The sequence below is a fragment of the Coenobita brevimanus genome, chromosome 48, assembly GCF_032717465.1.
Source record: "Coenobita brevimanus isolate Jiangsu-jjx chromosome 48, ASM3271746v2, whole genome shotgun sequence".
Taxonomy (NCBI): Eukaryota; Metazoa; Arthropoda; class Malacostraca; order Decapoda; family Coenobitidae; genus Coenobita; species Coenobita brevimanus.
This window is the reverse complement of record NC_137001.1, coordinates 4,961,968-4,988,106: the sequence shown is the minus strand read 5'-3', so window position 1 is coordinate 4,988,106 and position 26,139 is coordinate 4,961,968.

The following is a 26,139-nucleotide window of genomic DNA, read 5'->3' as shown; positions in this document are numbered from 1 at the left end:
ACAAGGGAATAATTATACCTGACTTCCAGTCCTCCGGGACTCTACATTTTTCCCAGGCCAATCTGCACATCTTCCACATCCATTCTACTACTATCTCTCCCCCATGCTTCAGCATTTCACCACACACTCCGTCAATTCCTGGGACTTTCCCCGATTTAACTTTCTTCATTGCTTCCACAACTATCCTACTGATTTCTTCCTGTCTTCTCAACTCCCTCCTTCTCCCATCCATTCCCCAGCCACTTATACTCACATTACTTCCATCCTCTATGTTCAACAATTCCCTAAAGTGTTCTCTCCATCTGCTCACTTTTTCTCCCTTCTCCACTAGTAATCTACCATTTTTATCTTTCACTCCTCTGCTAACTTCACTTCCACCCTGTCTTACTCTTTTCACTTCTCTCCAGAACATTTTCTTACAGTCCCTCCACTTTACACTCAAATTCCTTCCAGATTCCTCATCCACTCTCTTCTTACTCTCTCTTACTAATCTTTTCACCTCTCTCTTTCTTTCCACATATAACTCTCTCTTCCGCCTCTCAACTTCTTCCACGCCCCTATTTCTCATCCATTCATTGTATGCTTTCTTCTTTTGTGCCACAGCCTGTTTCACCTCTTCAGTCCACCACGCTGTTCCTTGCACCCCCCTCCGTCTTCTCTTCCTTCCACACACCACATCACATGCTGCACATATTTCTTCTGTAAATATCTTACACACACCTTCCACGTCTCCCATCTGCTCCAATTCGTATTTGCGCAATCATTCCTCCACTTCTCTCTTATACTCTGCCTTTTTCTCATCCTCTTGTAACCTTTCCACTCTCCTTGCAACTACTCCTTCCTCTCGTCTTTCCCTTCTTCTATTCCTCCATCTCACTTGCATCCTAATTCTGACCACCACCAAGTAGTGGTCAGAAAGTCCACTCCCCCAACCTCTATACACTCTTGCATCCTTTACACATCTTCGCATCCTTTCATCCACACACACATAATCAATCATTGCCTTCCTTTCATTCAGTTCACCACCCACCCTTCTCATCACTCGCCATGTATACCTGTGGATCATTTTATGCCTGAAGAGGGTATTGGCTATCACCAACCCCCTCCCAGCACAAATGTCCACTAACGCACTCCCATTCTCATCTATCTCAGCAGGCACACCCCACTCACCAACTATTCCATCCACCTTCACATTCCCAACTTTACCATTCATATCACCAATCAGAAACACTCTTTCATTCCTTCCAAACTTTTTCATGACATTTCCACATTTGTCCAGAACTCTTCTCTCACTCTTCTAGCACGATCTTGCGTTGGCGCATACACACACACAATCGCCCACATTTGTATTCCAACTTTCAACTTTACCCACACAATCCTTGACCCAACTGATCCATACTGTCTTGTGCCCCTCTTCCATCATTTACTCACAACTATACATACTCCTTCCTTTGCCCTCTCATTCTCACCTACTCCTGCACATATACCCCATCCATACTCCCATTCTCTCACACTTTCTCCTCTCCATTTTGTTTCAGTTATTCCACATACATCCACTTTCGCACCCTCAAGCACCTGGACAATCTCTCTCTCTTTCACCTCATCATTCGCTCCTCTTACATTCCATCTACGCATTACCAAGTCCTTTGTCCGGTCCTGGGTCGTCATCGTTTGGTCAGTTCTCTTCCGAGGCTTCTTGTTTGTTTTTTTAGTTAGTTGTTTTCCGGGGAGGGGCACTAACCTCCGCCAACCCTTTTAGTCACCTTTTACGACAAGCAGGGATACTGGGGGAGTATTCTTGAAAACCCCCCTAGCCCCAGAGGGTACAAGGGAATAATTATACCTGACTTCCAGTCCTCCGGGACTCTACCTTCCTCCCAGGCCAATCTGCACATTTTCCACATCCATTCTACTACTATCTCTCCCCCATGTTTCGGCATTTAACCACACACTCCATCAATTCCTGGGCCTTTCCCCAATTTAACTTTTTTCATTGCTTCCACAACTTCTCTCCTACTGATTTCTTCCTGTCTTCTCACCTCCCTCCTTCTCCCAGCCATTCCTCAGCCACTTATACTCACATTACTTCGATCCTCTAAGTTCAACAGTTCCTTAAAGTGTTCTCTCCATCTGCTCACTTTTTCTCCCTTCTCCCCTAGTAATCTACCATTTTTATCTTTCACTCCCCTGCTAACTTCACTTCCACCCTGTCCTATTGTTTTCACCTCTTTCCAGAACATTTTCTTACAGTCCCTCCACTTTACACTGAAATTCCTTCCAAATTCCTCATCCACTCTCTTCTTACTCTCTCTTACTAATTTTTTCACCTCTCTCTTTCTTTCTACATATAACTCTCTCTTCTGCCTCTCAACTTCTTCCATGCCCCTATTTCTCATCCATTCATTGTATACTTTCTTCTTTTGTGCCACAGCCTGTCTCACTTCTTCATTCCACCACGCTGTTCCTTGTACCCCCCTCCGTCTTCTGTTCATCTCACACACCTCATCACATGCTGCACGTATTTCTTCTGTGAATATCCTGCACACACCTTCCACATCCCCCATCTGCTCCAATTCATATTTGCCCAATCGTTCCTCCACTTCTCTCTTATACTCTGCCTTTTTCTCATCCTCTTCTAACCTTTCCACTTTACTTACAAATACTCCTTCTTCTTGTTCTTCTCTTCTCCTATTTCTCCATCTTATTCTGATATTCACAGAAGAAATATGTGCAGCATGTGATATGTGTGGGATGAAGAGAAGATAGAGGGGGTGCAAGGAACAGCTTGGTGGAATGAAGAGGTGAGACAGGCTGTGGCACAAAAGAAGAAAGCATACAATGAATGGATGAGAGATAGGGGCGTGGAAGAAGTTGAGAGGCGGAAGAGAGAGTTATATGTAGAAAGAAAGAGAGAGGTGAAAAGATTAGTAAGAGAGAGTAAGAAGAGAGTAGATGAGGAATTTGGAAGAATTTGAGTGTAAAGTGGAGACACTGTAAGAAAATGTTCTGGAAAGAGGTGAAGAGAGTAAGACAGGGTGGAGGTGAGGTTAGCAGGGGAGTGAAAGATAAAAATGGTAGATTACTAGTAGACAAGGGAGAAGTGAGCAGATGGAGAGAACACTTTAAGGAATATTTGAACTTAGAGGATGGAAATAATGCGAGTATAGGTGGCTGGGGAATGGCTGGGAGAAGGAGTGGGTGAGAAGACAGGAAGAAATCAGTAGGATAGAAGTTGTGGAAGCAATGAAGAAAGTTAAATTGGGGAAAGCCTCAGGAATTGATGGAGTCTGTGGTGAAATGCTGAAGCATAGGGGAGAGATAGTAGTAGAATGGATGTGGAAGATGTGCAGATTGGCCTGGGAGGAAGGTAGAGTCCCGGAGGATTGGAAGTCAGTAATAATTATTCCCTTGTACAAAGGAAAAGGGGAAAAAGAAATGTGTGGTAATCATAGAGGCATTTGTCTTCTTAGTATAATAGGAAAAGTGTATGGCAGGATACTTATTGACAGAGTTAGAGAAAGAACAGAGGAATTTGTTGGAGAAGAACAGGGAGGCTTAAGGAAGGGAAGAGGTTGTGTAGATCAGATATTCATTCTTAGATCTTTAGTGGAAAAGTTTCTAGAGAAGGGAAAGAAGTTGTATGCGGCTTTCATGGATTTGGAGAAAGCATATGACAGGGTGGATAGACAAGGATTGTGGAAAGTATTAAGAATATATGGTGTAGATGGGAAGTTGTTGAATGCTGTGAAGAATATGTATGATGGTGCCAAGGCTGCAGTGCATGTGGATGGTGAACTGAGTGAATTTTTCTCTTTCAAGGTTGGGTTGGAACAGGGATGAGTCATGTCTCCATGGTTGTTCAATCTGTACATGGATGGGGTAATAAAAGAGGCACAAGGTAGGGTAGTGGATGTTGGAGTCGCCCTGGTGAGAGAGGGTAGTGTTTGAAAACTCCCTGTACTGTTGTTTACAGATGATAGTGTGTTGTTGAGTGAAGATGAAGGGGAGCTGCAAGGCTTGGTGGATGAGTTTGGGAGAGTGTGTAAGAAACGGAATCTAAAGGTGAAGGTAGGGAAGAGTAAAGTGATGGTCTTTGAGAGGGGTGAAGTCAGTGAATGTACAGTGAGGTTGGATGGTGAAGAATTGGAAAATGTCTATCTATCTATTGCCAGACGCCTCAATCCCGTTTGGGGTGGCCACAAACAAATCGCCTCCAAGTCGCCCTGTCCCCTGCCATCTCACTGCCCTGCTCCCAACTCACATCCCCCTCTCTCATATACCTCGCCACCCCATCCCTCCATCTATATCCTCGGCCTCCCCCTCCCTCTTCCCCCCTCCATCTCACTCACATACACTCTCTTCGTCAGTCTTTCACCCTCCATCCTCTCCACATGGCCAAACCACCTCATTGTGTTCCTCATAACGCTTCCTATCACATCCACATCCACACCACAACGCTCCTTTATATCCTCATTCGTCATCCTGTCTCTTCATGTGACTCCACAGGCTCCTCTTAAATAACTCATTTCCACTGCTCTCACTCTTGACTTGTGTCCTTCCAACAACGTCCAAGCTTCACTTCCGTACGTTAGAGTTGGTATCGCAATACTGTCATGTAGTAACTTTTTCACTTCCATGCTCACTTCCCTGTTTCTTATCACTGTTTTCAAAGAACCAGCAACCTTTCTTCCCTGCTGTACCCTTTCAAGCACTTCACCCTCCAAACCTCCATCCTTACTCATCACACTACCCAAGTACTTAAACGTAATCACATTTTCCAATTCCTCACCACCCAGCCTCGCTGTACATTCACTGACTTCACCTCTCTCAAAGACGATCACTTTACTCTTCCCTACATTCACCTTTAGATTCCGTTTCTTACACACTCTCCCAAACTCATCCACCAAACCTTGCAGCTCCCCTTCATCTTCACTCAACAACACAGTGTCATCTGCAAACAACAGTACAGGAAGTTTCCAAACACTATCCTCTCTCACCAGGGCCACTCCAAGATCCACTACCCTACCTTGTACCTCTTTTTATTACCCCATCCATGTACAGATTGAAGAACCATGGAAACATGACACATCCCTGCTTCAACCCAACTTTCAAAGAGAAAAATTCACTTAGTTCACCATCCACATGCACTGCAGCCTTGCACGATCGTACATACTCTTCACAGCATTCAACAACTTCCCTTCTACTCCATATATTCTTAACACTTTCCACAATCCTTGTCTATCCACCCTGTCATGTGCTTTTTCCAAATCCATGAAAGCCGGATACAACTTCTTTCCCTTCTTTAGAAACTTTTCTACTAAAGATCTAAGAATGAATATCTGATCTACACAACCTCTTCCCTTCCTAAAGCCTCCCTGTTCTTCTCCAACTAATTTCTCTGTTGTTTCTCAAACTCTGTCAATAAGTATCCTACCATACACTTTTCCTATTATACTAAGAAGACAAATGCCCCTATGATTACCACACACTTCTTTTTCTCCTTTTCCTTTGTACAAGTGAATAATTATACCTGACTTCCAATCCTCCGGGACTCTACCTTCCTCCCAGGCCAATCTGCACATCTTCCACATCCATTCTACTACTATCTCTCCCCCATGCTTCAGCATTTCACCACACACTCCATCAATTCCTGGGGCTTTCCCCGATTTAACTTTCTCCATTGCTTCCACAACTTCTATCCTACTAATTTCTTCCTGTCTTCTCACCTCCCTCCTTCTCCCAGCCATTCCCTAGCCACTTATACTCGCATTACTTCCATCCTCTATGTTCAGCAATTCATTAAAGTGTTCTCTCCATCTGCTCACTTTTTCTCCCTTCTCCACTAGTAATCTACCATTTTTATCTTTCACTCCCCTGCTAACTTCACTTCCACCCTGTCTTACTCTTTTCACCTCTTTCCAGAACATTTTCTTACAGTCCCTCCACATTACACTGAAATTCCTTCCAAATTCCTCATCCACTCTCATCTTACTCTCTCTCTCTCTCTCTCTCTCTTTTTTTTTTTTTTTTTTTTTAAATAACAGAACGGAGGAAGGAAAAGCAAATGGGTAAAAAAAAATTATCCATACACCAGATTACTTGTGTCCTCTGTTCATAAAATATCTGTAACAGTTAGACTTAAACAGTTGTGGGTTGAAATTTGGAGCAAAGCAACTCTGGGGAATTGAGTTCCAGAGAGATGCAGTTCGGGAAATGAAAAAATTCTGATAGGCAGAAGTTCTGCAATATGGTTGAGTGACATTCCGGTCATGAGCGCTACCAGATGCCCGTGTTGCACGAGGGAAGGCATGGAGAGGTGGCACCATGGACGCAACTTCGTCTGAGCATTTGCCAAAAAAATATCTGTAAAATAATGCAAGGGAGGCAACATCCCTTCTTACTTGCAGGGGAGGTAGTTTATATGTAATGGCAGGGTTGTTAATGAATCTAACAGCTTTATTCTGAATTTTGTCTAATTGTCTTAATGCAACCTCTCCACAACCATTCCACAAGGGTGAGCAATATTCAAGCTGAGAGCGCACATGACTCTTATAAATTATAGCTAACTGCTCATCAGTGAAGAAGTTACGGACTCTAACAATAATCCAAGTTTCTTTGAGGCGGTTTTAGCAAGTGATCTGACATGAGAGGTCCAGCTGAGGGTACTGTTAAGTGAGACACCAAGAATTTCAATACTTTTGGAGATGGGAATATTAGTAGCACTGAAGGTAATGTACGAATCTGGCAATATCTGTCTATCAGAGATAGCCCGATTATCCGGGCTATATGGTGTTAAGGGGTGCCCGATTGGTCCGAAAGCACGATTAATCCGGCGGAAACACAAGTACTGTACTGTTAGACTGATTTATTTACCGGTAAATGTACACTTTAAGTACCAGAAAGACCTTTCCAGTTCAATGTATATTCCTCCAGCTTGTTTCAGTATTTTTCAGACTATATTCAGTTTGGTAAATCATGTTTTCTTACTGAAAGATTTCCTCCCTGTTAGTATCGTCTCGTTCTAAAGCTGTACCTACGATTGTTTCCAACACAATGGACGAAACTCATCGTACTCAAATGTGGACTTCGTTTCCCAACTTCCCAACTGAAGATTAGGTTAGGTTACATTATTAGGTGCTGTTAAGCTAGGTTAGGCCAGGTTTAAACACTTAGATTAGAACAGTGTCTTCTGCCATTACGTTAACGAATCAGAGTCTTCACACCAGAACAGCTAAAAATAGCCGGGAAAGATTTAACAAGAAATGTTTATTTACCAACCCAGAAATAATCAGAAAAATATAACAGACTATCAGGATGAACTGATTTGGTAAGGTGCTTTTACGTAATGCTTACAGCAAAGCGTATGTTTACCCCCCTCAAATCCTCAATGTTTGTGAGTTAGGAAATTTGTGTGCTCCCATGGCAGACCTTGAAACCATTTTTTCAAAGTTATAAAGTCAGTTTCTTTTTCTTACAGATTTGAAAACACTCGTCTGGTACACCTGGCTTTTTCCTCTCCTCCCTAAACCCATCTTGTAATTTGCTATGATTCGTGGAAGAAAATTAGGGGGCATGTTACATTAGAATTTAAACATAAAGTTAGGGTGCATGTTACTTTAGCATTTAAACATATCAGAGAAAACATCTGGGATGAAAGGACCGCCGAGCTGTTTGGGATGGTAGAGTAGGGTCGTGTAAACATACCAGTGACCGTTCCCTTCCCATAATTGTTCGCAGTTTTTATGGCTCTCCCTAACTTAACGTTACTGACACCGGTACAGTAAAGCATTGTTCAAGGCTAGCAGCCATAAGGGGTTAATGGAATACATTATTGTTTGTATCAATACTCTCTCTTTCACACATACACGAATGAACAAAAGAATGTGCAATAAATGTACACTGAACTGTAAGGAGCAGAAATAACTGTATGCTCTATCGGTCCGAAATGTGTTGGGAAGCGACATTGAACACAGAATGTGGAACTGAATGCCACCTTACGAGAACACTTGAGATGAAAGTATTTTTTCTTATTAGTAAACATAATTGTTCCATTTCGTCCCCTATAATTGTGAAACTCGTAAATTTTCCTCCAAGCATACACCCTAATAACCTTACCAATTCAATTCATATTCTCTAGTTTGTTTTCTGTATTTTTCTAGTTTGTTTTCTTATTATCATAACGTTCCTTAAGCCTTACCTACGATTGTTTCCGTCATAATGGAAGAGACTCATAATTAGGGTGCATGTTACATTAGCATTTAAACATATCGGCGAAAACATATCAGATGAAGTGGCAGGCCGCCTAACTGTTTGAGATGGTAGAGGAGGGTCGTGAAAACATACCAGTGACCTTCGTTCCCTTAATTGTTCGCAGTTTTTATAGCTCTCCCTAACCCAACATCCCTGACACCGGTACAGTAAACCATTGTTTGAGGCTGACAGCTATGATGGGGTTAATGGAATGCATTATTGTTTGTATTAATACTCTCTTTCATACATACAGTACACTTAAGAACGAACAAAAGAGTGAACAGTAAATGTAAGAGGAAGAAATAACAATGCTCTGTCGGTCTAAAATGTGTTGGGAGGCCAATACCTAACAAAGAATGCAGAACTGAATGCTAACTTACGAGAACACATGAGATGAATAATTTTTTTTTTTTTATGATTAGCAGACATTCTTGTTTCATTTCGTTCCCTAAAACTAGGAAACCCATTACTTTTCGTCTAAGCATACAGCCTAAAGACTTCAGCAATTCACTTCATATTCCTCCAGTTTGTTTTCTGTGTTTTTCTATTTTGAGGGTAGTAAATTACCTTCTCTTGCTGAAAGATTTTCTCTTTTATCATGTTCTTTAAGCCGTACCTACGATTGCTTCGGGGATAATGGAAGAAACTCGTTGTACACAAAAGTGGATTTAGTTTCCCAATTTCCCAACTGGAGCCCAGGTTAGGTCAGGTTAGGTTAGGAAGTTAAGCAAGGTTAGGCTACATCAGGAGTATCAGTTGCCTCACCAAACTCCACCCTACAACCCTTGTGACCGAGTTGTGAGCAGGAGGTGTAGGTGGGGGCAGGGTGAGCAAGACTCTCTCTGGTTTATCCATGCCTCTCTCCCTAGCAGCTGGATGCTTCCTGTTTAAACCGGAGCGTTCGTACGGATAATTCTATTAATTACTGTACCACTGAACCATTGGGTCACGGCCCGGATATACCGAAAGCTGGATAATCCGAGCCTGGATAATCGAGCTTCCACTGTATTAGTAAACTGTATATATTTAGTTTTACTAGCATTAAAAGAGACAAGGTTGTTTTGTCCCCATTCACTGATTGTAGATAGATCTTGATTTATGGAGATGGCTGTACTGAGTTGAGAGGTAGAGATATTAGACTTTGTAAATGGATGTCTGAGTGTGAATGAACTATGTAGTGTTGAGTCATCTGCATATGAGTGAATGGGATTGTGAGTGACAGATGAGAGATCATTAATATGAACCAGAAATAGGGTTGGCGCCAGAACTGATCCCTGCGGCACGCCGGCATTAATTGAGTGGAAATTCGAATATACATCATCTACTTTTACTCTTACTTTCCTGTCACTAAGATAAGAAGAAATCAAAGGAACAAAAGACGTTAGTCCATAGCAAGGGAGTTTGGACAGCAGGGAACGATGCCATACTCTGTCGAAAGCTTTAGAGATATCAAGAGCTACTGCATGAGTTTCTCCAAAAAGATCAGTTGATTGATGGATGGTATGAGTTAAGAGATTGAGTATGTCAATGGTGGATCTTTCGTGGCGAAAACCGTATTGTCTATCACTAATTAAGTTGTTGGATTCAAGATGTTTTACAATATGCTTATTAATTAAAGTTTCAAATACCTTACCAAGAGAAGATGTGACAGCTATTGGTCTGTAATTGGAGGGGTCAGACGAACTTCCTTTCTTCGGAACTGGGTGGATATTGGCTTCTTTCCATGAATTTGGGAATAAAGAAGTACGTATGCATAGTCTGAATAATTTAGCTAGGACAGAGGCAAGTTCAGGGGAACACTTTTTCAAAACAATTGGCGGAATTTCACCTGGGCCTGGAGCTTTGTTGGTAGGTAAATTGTCTAGGATGGATTTTACGTATCTTGTCTGTATTTTAAGTGGGGCAATTTCGGGAGAATCAAGTTCCAGTACTGAGACATTCTGGCTGGTATCATCCATGGTAGAGTTTCTTGCAAAGGTACTAGCAAAGATATCTGCTTTCCCACGTGGGTCATTTGTAATATTGCCATCTGAAGATTTTAGTGGGGGAATGGAAGATGACTTGTTAAAGTTATTATTGAAAGAATTAAGAGTTGACCAGAATATTCTATTGTCATTAGGGTTGTTAAGTAGTTTTGATGCTTGCTTTTGAAGAAAGTTTGATTTAGATAGATTTAATACAGCTTTTGCATGATTTCTAGCAATTTTAAATTGGGAGAGTGATTCAGATGTTTTTGATTTTAAGTAAGAGTTATATGCTAATGACTTTTGGGCTGTTGCTCTGGCACAACTGCCATCAAACCATTTTGGAGAGTTTGATCTTTTAGTGAATTGTTGACTTGGTATGAATAAATCCATACCAGCTAGTATTAAGTCGCAAATGTGGGACTGGGTAGAATTGGGATCACTAGAGAAGAAAGACTGCCATGGAACATCAGCAAGATAATTTCTAAATCCATCCCAGTCTGCCCTGTCAAAGTGCCATCGGGTCACCCTGACAGGTTCAGAATGGGGAGGTGTAGGAGGGTTAACTAATGAGGCTTTGATGAGATTGTGGTCAGAGGATCCAAGTGGTGACAGTACCTCTATCCTGTATTGATCTGGATTATTTGTCAAGTATAAATCCAAGAGATGGGCATTATGGTCAGGATTATCAGGTATTCTGGGTGGTTGCTTTACCAACTGGGTGAGATTAAACGATTCCGCAAACAGCTCGCATTCTAGACCAGCGTCATCAGTCCGGGCAGAATGCAATAACCATTCAACATTGTGTATGTTAAAATCACCCAAAATGGTAATTTCATTGCCAAGGGCAAGGTCAAGGTTACTCAACTGAGTGGATATGGAATCAAATACACTGGGTTCCGAAGTAGCATTGGAGGAATGATAAACTACACAGATATATTTGGTAATCTTTTCACCTCTCTCTTTCTTTCTACATATAACTCTCTCTTCTGCCTCCCAACTTCTTCCACGCCCCTATTTCTCATCCATTCATTGTATGCTTTCTTCTTTTGTGCCACAGCCTGTCTCACCTCTTCAGTCCACCACGCTGTTCCTTGCACCCCCCCTCCGTCTTCTCTTCCATCCACACACCACATCACATACTGTGCATATTTCTTCTGTAAATATCCTACACACACCTTCCACGTCTCCCATCTGCTCCAATTCATATTTGCCCAATCGTTCCTCCACTTCTCTCTTATACTCTGCCTTTTTCTCATCCTCTTAAAACCTTTCCACTCTCCTTGCAACTACTCCTTCCTCTCGTCTTTCCCTTCTTCTATTCCTCCATCTTACTTGAATTCTAATTCTGGCCACCACCAAGTAGTGGTCAGAAAGTCCACTCCCCCAACCTCTATGAGCTCTTGCATCCATTACACATCTTCGCATCCTTTCATCCACACACACATAATCAATCATTGCCTTCCTTTCATTCAGTTCACCACCCACCCTTCTCATCACTCGCCATGTATACCTGTGGATCATTTGATGCCTGAAGAGGGTATTGGCTATCACCAACCCCCTCCCAGCACAAATGTCCACTAACCACTCCCATTCTCATCTATCTCAGCAGGCACACCCCACTCACCAACTATTCCATCCACCTTCACATTCCCAACTTTACCATTCATATCGCCAATCAAAAACACTCTCTCATTCCTTCCAAACTTTTCCATGCACACTTCTACATTTGTCCAGAACTCTTCTCTCACTCTTCTAGCACGATCTTGCATTGGCGCATACACACACACAATCACCCACATTTGTATTCCAACTTTCAACTTTACCCAAACAATCCTTGACCCAACTGATCCATACTGTCTTATGCACTTCTTCCATCTTTTACTCACAACTATACATACTCTTTCCTTTGCCCTCTCATTCTCACCTACTCCTGCACATATACCCCATCCATACTCCCATTCTCTCACACTTTCTCCTCTCCATTTTGTTTCAGTTACCCCACATACATCCACTTTCGCACCCTCAAGCACCTGGACAATCTCTCTCTCTTTCACCTCATTATTCGCTCCTCTTACATTCCATCTACTCATTACCAAGTCCTTTGTCCGGTCCTGGGTCATCATCGTTTGGTCAGTCCTTGTCCGAGGCTTATTGTTTGTTTTTATAGTTAGTTGTTTTCCGGGGAGGGGCACTAACCCTCCGCCAACCCTTTTAGTCGCCTTTTACGACAAACAGGGATACTGCGGGAGTATTCTTGAAAAACCCCCCTACCCCCAGGGGGTTTAAGTACTTGGGTGGTGTGATGAGTAAGGATGGAGGTTTGGAGGGTGAAGTGCTTGAATGGGTACAGCAGGGAAGAAAGGTTGCTGGTTCCTTGAAAGCAGTGATAAGAAACAGGGAAGTGAGCACTGAAGTGAAAAAGTTACTATGGTACATGACAGTATTGTGATACCAACTCTAACATGTGGAAGTGAAGCTTGGACGTTGTTGGAAGGACACAAGTCATGAGTGAAAGCAGTGGAAATGAGTTATTAAAGAGGAGCCTGTGGAGTCATATGGAGAGACAGGCTGACGAATGAGGATATAAAGGAGCGTTGTGGTGTGGATGTGGATGTGATAGGAAGCATTATGAGGAATACACTGAGGTGGTATGGCCATGTGGAGAGGATGGAGGGTGACTGATGAAGAGAGTGTATGTGAGTGAGGTGGAGGGGGGAAGAGGGAGGGGGAGGGGGAGGCCGAGGATGAGATGGAGGGATGGGGTGGAGAGGTATATGAGAGAGGGGGGTGTGAGTTGGGAGCAGGGCAGTGAAATGGCTGGGTATAGGGCGACGTGAAGGCGATTTGTTTTTGGCCACCCCTAACGGGATTGCGGTGTCTGGCAATAGATAGATAGAAATATTTTCTTGTAAGTGTAAGGACTAGACTATCTAGTGAAGTCAAGTTGTAAATACCTTCTTGTAAGTGCCAGGACTGTACATAAATGAAGTCAGGTTGTACCTATGTTCAAGTAAGTGTAACATAATACATTCACAGTGAGAAAGACATGCAAATTGTGATAGATGCTGAAGTAATAAGTAATCAGAAAAGTGCACTGAACATTGCTATACCCTGCCAGCATAAATAACTGAGTATACCTTACATAGAAAACAGCTTTCTCTCACATAGGTGGTGAGCGTGAGAGAGCGGCTATACCTGTATACAAGTATGCCGGACTCAATAAAACCCATTTAAGCCTCGGTGAGCATTTTAACGGCAAAATTCGTTGTTTCCACATCAAAATCTATCATTTTAGCCCCCCCAAAAAAGTTGAGAAATGGCTGGCACTGGGGTGACCCATAGGGCTAAAAATAGCCGGCATGCGGCACGTTAAATTATTTATCTGAAGTGGAAATGCAAGAACTACAAATCTTTCACCACCACCTTACATTCAATGAAATCGGCTGTTTTTTGTTTACGAATTAGCACTGGGCCTGGCATAGTGCAGTACCTTGATCCATGATGTGTGTGCTTATCTAACACAAAGAATGCTTACCGTATCTTACCTTGTATTTATGATAATACATGCTGACCAAAAGTTGACAACAAAGGACCGAACAAAGGACATGATACGGATGGCGACTTGGAATGTAAGGGGTGCAAATGATGAGGTAAAAGAAAGAGAGATTGTCCAGGTGCTAGAGGGTGCAAAAGTGGATGTATGTGGGTTAATGGAAACTAAACGGAGTGGTGAGAGTGTGAGAGAATGGGAGTATGGAATGGGTATACGCGCAGGAGTAGATAAGAATGAGAAGACAAAAGAAGGAGTGTGTATTGTTGTGAGTAACAGATGGAAGGATATAAGAGAGTATGGATCAGTTGGCTGGAGGATTGTGTGGGTAAGATTGAAAATTGGACTACAATTGTGGGTGATTGTGTGCTTGCATGTGCCAACTCAAGATTATGGAAGCAGAGTGAGAGAAGAGTTCTGGACAAACATGGAAGCGTGCATGGAAAAGTTTGAAAGGAATGAGAGAGTGTTTTTGATTGAAGATATGAATGGAAAGGTAGGGAATGGGAAGGTGGATGGAGTAGTTGGTGAGTGGGGTGGGCCTGCTGAGATAGATGAGAATGGCAGTGCTTTAGTGAACATTTGTGCCGGAAGGGGGTTGGTGATAGCTAATACCCTCTTCAGGCACAAAATAATTCACACGTATACATGGCGAGTGTTGAGAAGGGTGGGTGGTGAACTGAATGAACTGAAGGCAGTGATTGATTATGTGTGTGTCGATGAAATGATGTGTATAATTGATGCAAGAGTATATAGAGGTTGGGGGAATGGACTTTCAGACCACCACTTGGTGGTGGTCAAAATTAAAGTCCAACCAAAATGGAGAAAAAGAAGATGGGAAGGACAGGAGGAAGTAGTATATACAAGGAGAGTGAAAAAGTTGCAGGAAGATGGAAAAAAGGGCAGAGTATATGAGGGAAGTTGAGGAGCGATTAGGTAAATATAGATTGGAGCAGATGGGGGACGTGGAAGATAATCACAAAAGAAATCTGTGCAGCATGTGAGGTGGTGTGTGGGGTGAAGAGAAGACAAAAGGGCATGCAAGGAACAGTTTGGTGGACTGAAGAGGTGAGAGAGGCTGTGGCACAAACGAAGAAAGCATATAGTGAGTGGATGAGAAACAGTGGCGTCGAAGAAGTTGAGAGACGGAAGAGAGAGTTATATGTAGAAAGGAAGAAAGAGTTGAGAAGATTAGTAAGAGAAAGAAGAGAGTGGATGAGGAATTTGGAAGGAACTTGAATGTAAAGTGGAGGGAAAGTAAGAAAATGTTCTGGAAAGAGGTAAAGAAAGTTAAAAAGGGTGCCAAAGAAGTTAGCTGGGAAGTGAAAGATAAATATGGTAGATTACTAGTGGATAAGGGAGAAAAAGTGAGCAGATGGAGGGAAAACTTTAAGGAATTGTTGAATATAGAGAATGAAAGTAATGCACGTATAAGTGGCTGGGGAATGGCTGGGAGAAGGAGGGATGTGAGAAGAAAGGAAGAAATCAGTAGAATGGAAGTTGTGGAAGCATTGAAGAAAGTTAAAATGGGGAAAGCCCCAGGAATAGATGGAGTGTGTGGTGAAATGTTGAAGCATGGGGGAGAGATAGTGGAATGGATGTGGAAGATGTGCAGATTGGCATGGGAAGAAGGTAGAGTCCCGGAGGACTGGAAGTCAGGTATCATTATTCCCTTGTACGAAGGGAAAGGGGAAAAAGAAGTGTGTGGTAATCATAGGGGCATTTGTCTTCATAGTGTAATAGGAAAAGTATATGGTAGGATACTTATTGACAGAGTTAGGAAAATAACAGAGGCATTAATTGGAGAACAGGGAGGGTTTAGTAAGGGAAGAGGTTGTGTATATCATATATTCATTCTTAGATCTTTAGTGGAAAAGTTTCTAGAGAAGAGAAAGAAGTTGTATGCTGCCTTCAAGGATTTGGAGAAAGCATATGACAGAGTGGATAGACAAGGATTGTGAAAAGTATTAAGAATATATGGAGTAGATGGTAAGTTGCAGAAGGCCGTGAAGAGTATGTATGAGGGTGCTAAGGCATCAGTGCGTGTGGATAGTGATCTGAGTGAATTTTTCTATCTGAATGCTGGATTGAAACAAGGATATGTTATGTTTCCATGGGTGTTCAATCTGTATATTGATGGGGTTATAAAAGAGATACACGATAGGGCAGTGGATGTTGAAGCGGCCCTAGTGAGAGAGGACAATGTTTGGAAACTCCCTGTACTGTTGTTTGCCCATGATACTGTGTTGTTAAGTGAAGAAGAAGGGGAACTGCAAGGTTTGGTGAACGAGTCTGAGCGTGTGTGTAAGAAACGGAATCTAAAAGTGAATGTATGGAAGAATAAAGTTATGGTCTTTGAGAGAGGTGAAGTCAGTGAATGTGCAGTGAGGTTGGATGAGGAAATGGAAAATGTGAGTACGTTTAAGTACTTGGGTAGTGCGATGAGTAAGGATGGAAGTCTAGAGGGTGAAGTGCTTGAAAGAGTGCAACAGGGAAGAAAGATTTCTGGTTCCTTGAAAGCAGTGATAAGAAACAGGGAAGTGAGCATGGAAGTGAAAAAGCTACTACTTGAGAGTATTGTGATACCAACTCTAATGTATGGAAGTGAAGCTCCAACCTTGTTGGAAGGATGCAAGCAAGAGTGAGAGCAGTGGAAATGAATTATTTGAGAGGAGCATGTGGAGTCACAGGGTGAAACAGACTGACAAATGAGGAAGTGAAGAAGCTTTGTGGTGTGGATGTGGATGTGATAGGAAACGTTAGGAGAAACACACTGAGGTGGTTTGGACATGTGTAGAAGATGGAGAGTAAGAGACTGATGAGGAGAGTGTATGTGAATGAGGTGGAGGGAGGGAGCGGGAGGGGGAGGCCAAGTATGAGTTGGAGGGACGGAGTGGAGAAGTACAGTGGGCTCCCATAGTACGCGAGAGATTGGGTGGTGCACGCGCTCGCGCACTGGGAATTCGCGTACTAGGAATACATAATCTTATGGGAATAATTACATATGGGCAGTACCCCCTCATACCTGGACTTTTTTTGGCCCTTAGAGACATAATAAAGGTCATACGTTTCAGACATTGTACTAAAGCTATAGCTACAATAACAAAAATATGGGTAGTCACCTTAACAACAGTAGACAACAGGCCTGATGACCTCAAATAACAGGGGTTCCGAGACGCGGGAACACTTACAGCGCCGCACTCCCCACCGCACCAACACTTCCCTCCACAGACTCCTCTTAATCACCTTCCCCAGGAGCATCCAAGTCACTCACTTCGGCCATAAACCCTTCAAAGTCGAATGCTGACACTTCTGACATTGCATCCTCTTCATCCTCAACAGGAACAGGAGCAGACAATGTCGATGGTTCCGCTATTTCACCAACTTGAGCCCGCTGTGTGTAGCTTGTTATGAGCGTCTGTCTTCTCCTGTTTATTTCTTCCCTGTGCCTGTCTGTGTAGAAACGGAAGAGTTTGTCGATACCAACCAGAAGTTCCTCCGTTCTTAGGTTGCTCACTTCCTGTGTCTTCACCTCTTCCTTGAGCTTATCCACGGCAGCAAGGATCTAGCTAATGTTTGACATACACAGCTCAGTCCTGCCTTCCATCACACTAGGCTGCTCAACTTGACTCTGTCTGGCGTCGGGCGCGGCGTCTGCCTCGTCTATCCGTTGCAACACTTCCTCGGGAGGTTGTTCCTCAGTAGCAGTGTGCACTTCTTGTATGTCCACCAATGTAACGTCCTCGAAACCTGGTACAGCTTGTGCTGCTGTCAATATTGCTGCCTCAGCATTGGCCAGTGGTTGAATGGCTGTCTCCTGGGTGATGGACAGGTGAGGCACGAGCAATCGCCACGCATGGTTCACCGTTGCAGGTGTAATCTGGTGCCAGGCTTGAAGGAGAAATTCAACTTCGTCCTTCACCGAAAAGTTACGTCAAAATGCCTCAACAGTCATGGCATCTGTGGTAGGTCGGGATAGAGGTGCTGGTGGAGATGGAACGGGAGCAGATGCCTCATCAAGGTCTTCGTCATGATATTCTTGTAGGGCATGAAGCTCCTCTTGTGTGTCGGTCTTCCTGCGTAGGTAGTCGTACACTTCCTTATGGTAGAAATGCTTCACTGTGGCGATTAGTTCTTGATCGAGTGGCTGCATTTGTGACGTTGTGTGGGGCAGCAGAAACACAACACGACAATCCTTGTGAAGATTTTCCAGGTATGGAGGGTGACGTGGTGCGTTATCAAGCACAAGGAGCATCTTAAATGGAATGCCTAGTTCCCGACACTTGGCTCTCGCATCAGGGACACACCGCCTCGTTAACCAGTCTGCCATAATGTTCCCGGTCATCCAACCATTTACGGACTTGTACAAATACTCGCCACTTGCATCCATGTTCGTGAGGTTTTTGTAGCACCTTGGATGTGAAGCTGTGTGTACAACAACTGGTCTCATCTTGTGGCTCCCAGACAGGTTTACAGCGAACATTACCGTCATCTTACACTTCTGGAGCTTGCGACCATGGGCTTGTTTCTGTCATTTAGCAATGTAAGTTGATTTTGGCATGGCCTTGTAATATAAGGACGTTTCATCGATGTTGTAGATCTGGTCCTTGGTGTACTGTCCCTCTTCAATAATCATTTTAAATATTGCAGGATAGTCTCTCGTGGCCAACTCATCGGCAGAGGCACGTTCACCAGACACTTTCACGTAACGGAGTTCCTTGCGCTAGAAAACGGTCCAGCCATCCAACTGATGCCCTGAATGGTTTTTCCACTTTTAACCTTCGAGATGCAGCCTTGTAAAAGAGCTGGGCTTGGTTCCGAATAAATCTTCCATTGAGTGGAACACCTTCCTTTTCTTTCCGCATTATGAAGGTGGCAAGATAGCACTCCATTAATATCATAGCACGATTTCCCACCTGTGAACGGCCATCTAGGTCAGAGGCACCGTACGTCTTCACTACAGCCTTTATGGCTTCACGGTTCTTCCACACAGTTCTCACTGTAGATTCAGCCAGTCCCAGGGTTCTCCCGATAGCCGTGTTTCCTTGACCCTCCTTCATCTTAATTATCTTTAACTTGGTGGTGTGCATCAGAAGTTTCTTTACTCTTGGGGTTGGAGCCATGGTGCAGCGAAGTACAGGCAGCACAAAAAACACCACATGTTGTACACAACAGGTTAGCTGTAGAGAGCGGATCTGCACAGTGCGCGAGCCGGGACTGTTATGGCGCGCCCGCTCCCTTGTACCCCAAGCTGCGCAGTAGAATGTCCCGGAATTTCTGCGTATCAACATGACGACACGTGACGTGCTCTGTGAGGAGTGGTCGCGCACTAGTAGAAAATGGCATTTTTGAGCCACTCCTTGCCTCTGTCTCGCGTTCTGTGCGGTAAACTCACGCATTAAAGGGTTTTTGGTTATGATTTTTGGTCACTCGTGCACAAGGCGAATCGCGAACTGCGGTGACACGCACTGTGTGAGCCCACTGTATATATATATATATATATATATATATATATATATATTTATTTATATATATATACACAGTAATCCCTCCACTATCTGACGTAATAGAGCCAAAGGCACGTCCGGAAAGTGGTCCTGTCGGGATAGTGGGCACCAGCCTCCTGGACTGGTACTTATAGACCCTAACCCAGCCTAACTTTGAAAGCCACCTAAATAACTCCCTACCAGACATGCGGAGCACCTATTTAAACCTATTTAAGACCCTATTCACACCAATAATGGACATAAAGCATGAAATAAATGAAAAGGAACCAAAGAATGAAGAATTAGAAGTGACTGTACCTCAGTCAGGGTACTTACATCACGTTTGTGGCTGCCTTTCTAAGGTTTTGGCAGTGATGAAAATGCTCTTGAAGCACGTACGGTAATCCAGTGTTGTGGTGCACTTAATTCTTTGCATTGTGAGTTATAATTGTTTAACACTGCACATTGTTCTTAACTGCACCACTGCAGTTCTAACCGCCAGATAAACTGCCAATTTGCACTCCACAGTTGATCCTTTGCACTCCAAGTTCAAATTTCTTTACACTGCACAACACTGTAAATTCCCATGTGGTCTAGAGGCGAGGTAGTGCAGTATATTCACTGTTTATTCACAAAAAACGAGCACATGTGGCTTCCAGTGCAATAAGCATCTATTCACAATCGAAGTTAGGGAGTAACTTTTGATGTCGGAGAAACACAGTTGCCAGATCGCAATGGCCACATTACCAATATCCTCAACTTTTATTACCAAATTTAACTTTTCATTACCAAATTCGTAAAGCTAGCATTTATTCTTCACTAATTATATATACAAGTGGAAATACATGTAATCACTCTCCTTATAATTAACAGCTATTTTCACGCTATGTAGGGTAGCAGATTAATCAGAGAGAGCAAACAATCCACCATCTCCATCCTGTGTATCCTCATACATGTGATAAATACGTTTGGTAATGCATTATTCTGATTCATTACCAGATGACTTTTTCATTACCAAATTGGCCCACATTTGGTAATGAAAAATAACAAACGGCAACCCTGACAGGGAAGGGGGGAGGGGGGAGGAAGGAAGGGTTGAAGGGGCCATGGTGTAAGCAGCTGTTTGGCGCTGCGTGGCAATTTGAAATTATGGTTGGGAAAAAATTCGGATTTTGGGGGGATTTTTTTCTTTTTTTGGCCATTTTTCGGTTCCAATGGTCCAGGCCCACAATGTCCGGTAAGTGGGGATGTCCGGAAAGTGGGCGTCCAGAAAGTAGAGGGATTACTGAGAATAGCGTTCACATACATAATTGAAGACATGCTAAGAAAGATAGTAACATCATTCATCAGACCAACCCTGGAGTATGCATCAGTAGTCTGGAGTCCTCATCTCAAAAAAAAAACATACACAAGATTGGAAAAGTTCAAAGGGCCACTACAAGATGGGTACCAAGCTTAAGGGATCTAAGCTACGAAGAAAGACTAAAAAAAACTGAATCTACCAACATTACGGGAGAGAAGGAAAAGAGGTGACATGATTATGCTATATAAATGCATATTAGGGAAGGAGAAAATAGATGTAAATGATTACTTAACCTATGGGGATGCATCAGCAAGAGGACACTGCAAAAAACTGCACAATAAGAGAGTTGATAAAGACGTAAGGAAATTTAGTTTCCCAAATAGAGCAATTGATCAGCGGAATGCACTACCGAATGAAATAGTGTGTGCCAAAACATTTCACAAATTTAAAGATATGTACGATAAATATGGTTTAAGACACGGGACAGTACGAGCTTGACTCATTCCTGTAAAGATACAATTAGGTAAGAACAGTTACATAAGAACACACACACACACACACCTCTATCCCTGTCTCTAACTCCTGCTCTCTCTCCCACTCTCTCTTTCAGACTAATTCTTACTCATTACGTTATTATTTCATAACAGTATGTTATCTTCAGTTTAACGTAATGGAAAAAGCATTGCTATTGTATAAATAGTCTTTAAAAGAAAGCCTCAAATCATTTTTACTTTTGTTTTCGTATGTATCTTAAATAGGTATCATTGAAAATATTTACAACTTACATTTACATGAAAATATTTACAAAATCCCTTCACTATGTACAGCACTGGGTGGGGCACACAGGCAGAGTGAGGCAGAGTGAGCATGAGGGGGGGAACGAGTGAGTGTATGGCCTTGACAGCTTGGGGGATGGTAGAGGAACAGTTACCTTACATGCCTGCCAATTTTTACCCGCGAATCTTGAAAAATGCGGTTACAGTGAAGTTTTTTATTTTAAACCGTTTTAAAACGGCACTGGCACTGGCCGTGGAATTATGTCAGACCGTATTAAAATGGCACTGGCACGTGGCGGGTTAATGCCAAATTATTATCCTAACCTGATTTATGATATTACAGACTGTTTGGATAAGTTACCATAGGTTAGTTTAGGTTAGATTAGGCTAGGTTATGGTTAAATAAATTTAGTTTAGACTTCAGGAAAGATATATTGGGAAGAAAAGGGATCTGTATTTTGTTTTTGTTGATTTGGAAAAGGCCTTTGACAGAGTCCCTAGAGAGATGGTGAAGTGGGCAATGAGAAAGCTTGGCTTGAAGGAGTGGCTGGTTAGGGTGGTTATAGCTATGTATGTGGGTGCTCGCACCCAGGTAAGAGTGAATGGAATTTTGGGTGATGAGTTTTCCGTGAACGTTGGTGTGCATCAGGGGTCAGTTTTGAGTCCCATGTTGTTTATCATGGTACTTGAAGCCCTCTCACATGACTTCAGAAACGGACTCCCATGGGAGATGTTGTATGCTGATGATTTGGTGTTGATTGCAGAAAACGAAAGGGAGGCGGAGGAAAGGTGTAAGAAGTGGAGAGATGGTATGGGGCACAAGGGCTCAACGGTAAATGCAGATTAAACAAAAGTGATGATATCTAGGGTTGGTGGCGGTACTGTCAAAGACGAGGGAGAGTGGCCATGTGCAGTTTGCCAGAAGGGCATGCGAAGTAATTCCCTCTTGTGTGGTGTTTATGATAAATGGGTGCACAAGAGATGTAGTGGTATCAGAGGTAGACTGCGAGATAATGCTGATTTAGGTGTATGGCATGTCGGGGAGAGCAGGTGGAGATTGTCAGGCATGAAAGGATTGAACTTGCTGGTGAATCTCTTGAGTGTGTGGAATAGTTTTGTTACTTGGGAGACATGTTGTGTGCTGGAGGTTGCGCTGGAGCTAGCTCTGTGGCTAGGGTGAGAAGTGGTTGGAAGAAGTTCAGGGAGCTGTTGCCTCTCCTAACATTGAGAGGACTCTTCCTACGTGCTAAGGGGTCTTTGTATGCAGCATGGGTTAGGAGTGTAGTGCTGTATGGTAGTGAGACCTGGGCAGTAAAGGAGGAGGAGATTCGCAGGCTCAGACGTACAGAAATGACAATGATTAGGTGGATGTGTAGTGCATCCCTGCGTGCAAGGTCTGGAGGGGATGGGTTTACAATGGAAGAGTTGAGAGATAGGATGGGACTGGAGTGTATTGGTTTTGTGATGAGGAGAGGTAGATTGAGATGGGTTGGGCATGTGGAGAGGAAGGGGGATGATAATTGGGTGAGAAGTGTTAATATTGGGAGTGGGGTTATAAAGGGTAGATCGGGAAAGAGATGGGAAGAGGTCATTAAGTGTGACCTCAGGGGGGACTGAACAGGGACGCTGCAATAGATCGTATTAGGTGACCAAGGCCAATGCATGCAAGCATGTTGCAGCCTCTTAATATGAAATGAAACAAAACTGTGTTAGGTTAGGTTAGAGTTGGCTTGGTTAAGTTGGGTTAAGTTATATTGTTAGGTTGGACAGTTTAAGTGATGTAACATGTGTGTTTGAATAGATTCAGTAAAGCTTGGCTTGTAGTAATAAGTATTGAACTAGGCTCATATTGTCCTGTCTTAATTATTATGGATATCTAGGGAGAAATTTATTCAGCTCATGGAAAAATATACTGAACTGGAAGGGTTACATACCAGGTACTATCCATAATTTTCTGGACTAGTGCTATATCAATTTGAAAACTCACCATAGCTCCTATTGGCCACCATCACCCTCAAAGTAGTTCCCTTGCACATTGATATAGCGGTCCAAGCGCTTCCTCCCTTGCTGAAATGCTCCCTGGAAGTCCTTTTTGACGAGAGTGTCAAGCACCTGCTGTTCATTCTGGATATCCTCAGTGGTTTCGAAACAATGCCCTCTCAGCTTAATCTTCAATTTTGGGAACAGAAAAAGTCATAGAGGGCCTGGACAAGAAGGCTTCATCAGAGGCAAGTCCAAGAAGCTCAGTGCAGTCATCGACGCATTGCTACATGTGGTCAGCTGTCAGGAGCCTGGGGACAGATTTGGCTGTGATGGGGCACTTGCCTAATTCTTCAGTTAGAATCCTCTGACATGTCACAAAACTAATTCCCACCTCCTCACCAATATTGTCAATGCTCCGATGTCGATCTTCATGGATGAGCTGCTGAATTTTTGTGACATTCTGAGGAGTTGTGCTGGTTGAGGGCCTCCCTGTGTGGCTGTCATTGCCAACTGATGTTTGAACTGTGTCTGCCACTGAGACACCTGTGTCCGACCAAGAGATTGCTCACCAAACACTTGTTGAATCATTGTCAGGGTCTATTTTGCACTTTTCCTGAGATTTGCAGAAATTTGATGTAAAGTCACTGTTCGTTTTTTATATCTATCCTAAAATCACCTGACAGCACATGCGCAAGAGCAGACAAATGAATGGCACAAATCCCCATATCCGCCTAGCTCCTCGCCCTGTGACACTGACTCACAATGCATGATAGTACTGTACACTCGACCCTTGATTTGGCGGACCCGTTTCCCGGATTTCGGATTTTCCAGACACGGACTGAGGCTGGGCAATATTATCAAATGCTGGACAAATGCCCGTACAAGTCCGGGATTCTCATAAAAGTCCGGCCATTATTCTCTCATTTAAAACTATAAGCAGTCTGTTGCACAACATAGTATAATTTTAGCAAGGTTTTGACTCGATAAAGGCCATTTGTAACACACAAGAAGATATTTTCATACATGAAATGCATCTTGGCCACCAAACTGCTTCACCCCACCAGTTCCTAACTCGTGGCAATATCCCATTTGCCTCTTACCTTTCTCAAATGCCACTGTAAATGGTTTAGTGCATAACACAGTAAAATTTAAGGCAGGCTTGGACACAATGAAATTCATAAATAACGAAAAAAATATTTTCTTATGGACAGAGTCAATGGAATCCATTCCTACTCACTTAGCTCACCAAACTCGGTGTGACTAAAGACCGAATCGGCACTTTTCACTGGAAAATATATATATATATATTTTTTCGCCACGGTGGCTCATACACACCTAATTATCTGAAATCTGCTAAAAAAAAATGTACTTAATATAACCCAATTAATAAATTAGGTTTCAGAGCTAAAATGCGCCAATGTTAACAGATATTTCCCCTTCAGATCATCAGTGTTTGTATCTCGGTCAGCTGATGAGTGGTTGGCCAATGTTGGCCCCCTTGACAGACTTCTATTTTGCATAAATATTTAGTACAAAAAAATGTATCTGCATTGTAAATCAATATTTATACAAAACAAAAGTCCATCTAGGTGAGTTGTTAGGCTAGAGGCAAAACACTTCTGCTGTCTTCAAGCAGTTTTCGCTCTGAATCTTGATTTTCTGTGAATGATTAAATTAAGCACAAATTTTTTACTGAATTTCAAATAATTAGGTGTGAAAACCTATATGGTGATAAAGATTAAAATATTTTCCAATTAAAATTGCCAATTCTGTCCAAGATCGAGATCACATTTGATGACTGCGTGTTTGTATCTCAGTCATCTGATGAGTGGTTGGTTCACCTTGTGGTGTTCCATTCCTTGTTCATTTTCCTCTTTTTCCTCAGCTTTCTGATCTTCCTCCGTCATACCCTCCACATTCTCGTCAACAACTGTCTAAACAACCATTCTTAGGGTTGTAGCTAGCAAAATACTGCACTGCTATTGTGTCAGTTATTATTATTGTTATTGTGTCACTGTTATTATTTTATGTACTATGTATGCTAGTTCATCATTCATTCATTGCCAGACGCCATGTATCCCAATCGGGGTTATGTTGGTATATGTAGCCTACATACCAGAATGCTTTAGAATATTGGAATAATTGCCGGACAGTATTGGAGAATTCGGACAAAGTATGGTAATAGTCCAGGGAATGGGATGTGGGGCCGGACTTTTGTGATTCCCAGACTGGTCTCCCCCCCCTGTTAGTCCGGGAAATCCAGGGTTGAGTGTACTGCCATCTAGAGGCGAATTGCGCTACTACTGTACAATCCATTTAGGAGTCGTGATCCCTGTCCTGAAAATTTTGGATAGCACCTCGTATGACTGAATCCAGTGCAGTTACCATTTTTAACATCTTATAATTCTAAAGGGATTTGGTGGTGACAGAACGTAGAATGTAAGTCCTATGATTCTAGAGGGTTTTGGTGGTGACAGAATGTAGAATAAGTCAGTGTAACAGCACTAGGCTGATATTGGAAGCATCTAGTCTACATATGGAAACACATGTGAGAGCAGTCAGTAGCTACCTATTGTGTAGTGGTGCAGAGGTGGCACTAGGTGGAGTAACTTGGCACCCATATCACCACACAGGACTTGCCAGATGTGTGATAGTCAGTGGTTGTTTTTTGTTGCTGATCAACCCCAGACTGTCTGGCCAAGCAGACCCATCAGCTACAGGCAAGCAACACTACAGGGTTGTCCCATGTAATGACCTGATGTTCGTTTGTGGCTGATAGTGCCTGACCCAAGCAGGGTGCAGGGAATACTGTGATTTGGTTCCT